The 2,613-nt window shown below is 36.6% G+C and overlaps 1 pseudogene; it reads right to left on the bottom strand.

Annotated features, from left to right (window-relative positions):
- Nucleotides 1-554: 554 nt before the first annotated feature.
- On the bottom strand, nucleotides 555-1,568 carry LOC103245680 (small ubiquitin-related modifier 2 pseudogene; annotated as a pseudogene).
- Nucleotides 1,569-2,613: the final 1,045 nt, after the last annotated feature.

Below are 2,613 nucleotides of genomic sequence, written 5' to 3'. Positions count from 1 at the left end.
AAAATCTTTGTGGACAGGTTGATACCACCACTAGTCTCAAACAATTGCCTTTTTAGCTCCATTTGTCTCCCAATATAGACAAAGTTACTTTCTGTGTTTCATTTTTTCCCCCTTTAATTCTCAACTGAGCCCGCCTTCTCTGACTCATAAAAAGGACAGAAGACTGTGAAATAACACTACGCAACAACTTCTCAGAGAAGCACTTACTGACCATAAGGCATAGCCAGCAAGTAGGATAGCACGTAAAAAGTTGGCCTTTACTTAGAACTGATTTGAAGACGATGTATTTAAAACCACACAGTTCGTTAGCATTTCAGAGGGATAACTTTTTACTATGACTGAGTAATAAGACTGAGTCTAAGTAGAGCATAGTGTTTCCTGAGCCTTTTAGTGCCTGTGCTGAAGTCTAAGCCTGCTTTCCATTCTGCATCTTCATGTTTAATGTGATTTTCTGTGGTCATACTGGCTATTCTTTCAGAAACAGTACCAGGAAAAAAAATTAAACTTCCCAAGGAAGATAGATTCTGTGTATGAAGAAGCATGTTCCAATCCACTTTTTATATTTTTTATTTTTATTTTTTCATTTTAAACAAGAAGTTTATTTAAACAACAAGACGCTTGACTTGAAGGGAAAACTATCTAGGATTCTTTTTTGTTTTAGAGTAATTTATCCCTACTTAAACTCAGATTGCCCTACATATAACAGCTACGTACAAAAAAGTTATAAAATTGTCCTTGGTTTTACAATGATAAATGAAAAACATTAAAATTCTCCAATTGAACAAGTTATGCAAGGATTTTTCTGTTGTGTGTTTCTGTTAAAACAGTGAGAGCAAAATAACTTACTGGAATATAAAGATAAGAGCTGAATGAGCATGCCACTAATGGAGAAAGGGGGTATTTTCACAGAATCAGTATTTTTCCCTATCCCGTCTCCACTTGATGTCAATCAAAACATAACATTGGCTGTTTAGTTTTAAAAAAATGCAATATGCTTGTGCACATATACCAGTTACTTTATGTACAATAAAGGAATGGGGAAGGGGGTAATGAAAGAATAGAGAAAACTATACGGTAGTAGTCAGGATGTGGTGGAACCAAATTGCAGTTTTCTAATTGAGAATGTAATCTTGGTCTTTAAAGAACAGAGTACTGGAGTAAAGAAGCAGGTTCCCTTTTCAGTAGACACCTCCCGTCTGCTGTTGGAACACATCAATTGTATCTTCATCCTCCAGTTCCAACTGTGCAGGTGTGTCTGTTTCATTGATTGGTTGCTCATCGAATCGGAATCTGATCTGCCTCATTGACAATCCCTGTCGTTCACAATAGGCTTTCATTAGTTTACTAAGTGGTGTATGCCTCTTAATCTTAAACTGCACCACAGAACCATCCTGCCCCGCCACCTTCAAATTAATATGATCGTTATTCTCAGTCTTGACTCCTTCCTTGGGCTTTTCGTAGGCCATGGCGAGCGCTGGAGTCTCCTCAGCTGCCGCTTCACAAAAGAGGTACCAGGTCCGCACCAAACGAGCACACAAGCAGCACCAGGAACCCCAATCCACTTTTTAAATTGCAAAATCTGCCCTTTTAACTTGTTCAATTCCATGGGTTTTGTCAAATGTACACAGTGATGTTAACTCTGCTACAATCATGATGGGAAATAGTTCCATCATCCCAGAAAATTCTCACCTGCCGCTTTGTAATCAGTTGTCTCCTTCCACCCATGGAACTCTGGCAACCACTGATTTTTTCCCCTTTCCTAGCATTTCATATAAGCAAATTTATAGAATATGTAATATTTTGTTAATGGATTATTTTATCATTCTTTATACGATGTTTTTGAGTTTCAATCATGATGCGAATATAAAGAGTTTGTTCCCTTTTATTGCTGAATTGCATTCTGTAGTATATGTAATCCAGAATTTGTCTCTTCTAAAGTTGGTCAACATGTGGATTGTTTCTAGTTTTTTGTTATTATGAGTAAAACTGCTATCTGTAAACATTCCTTCACAAATCTTGGTGTGCACATATCCTCTTATTTCCCTTGTAATGCTTAGACGTGAAATTTCTAGGTAGTTTGGTAAGTGTGTTTAATTTTGTTTTCACACTAGTTCTGCATAGTTGCCAACACTTAGAATTTTCAATCTCTTTTATTTTGGCTATTGTAATGAATATATAGTGACATTTTGTTGATGTTTGAATTTTTATTTTTCTAATGACAGATTATGCTAAGCATCTTTTCATATGCTTATTTTCCATCTGTATCATTTAGTAAAATGTCTATTTAAATTTCTTTTTTTCTTTTTTTTGTTTCTTCTTTGTTTTTTTATACTTTAAGTTCTAGGGTACATGTGCACAACGTGCAGATTTGTTACATATGTATACATGTGTCATGTTGGTTTGCTGCACCCAATAACTCATCATTTACATTAGGTATATCTCCTAATGCTATCCCTCCCCTCACCCCCCATCCCACAACAGGCCCCAGTGTCTGATGTTCCCCATCCTGTGTCCACATGTTCTCATTGTTCAGTTCCCACCTATGAGTGAGAACATGCGGTGTTTGGTTTTCTGTCCTTGAGATTGTTTGCTCAGAATGATGGTTTCCAGCTT

The sequence above is a fragment of the Chlorocebus sabaeus genome, chromosome 26, assembly GCF_047675955.1.
Source record: "Chlorocebus sabaeus isolate Y175 chromosome 26, mChlSab1.0.hap1, whole genome shotgun sequence".
Classification (NCBI taxonomy): domain Eukaryota; kingdom Metazoa; phylum Chordata; class Mammalia; order Primates; family Cercopithecidae; genus Chlorocebus; species Chlorocebus sabaeus.
The sequence above is the reverse complement of the archived record's forward strand: the minus strand, read 5'-3'. Positions and strand labels throughout refer to the sequence as shown.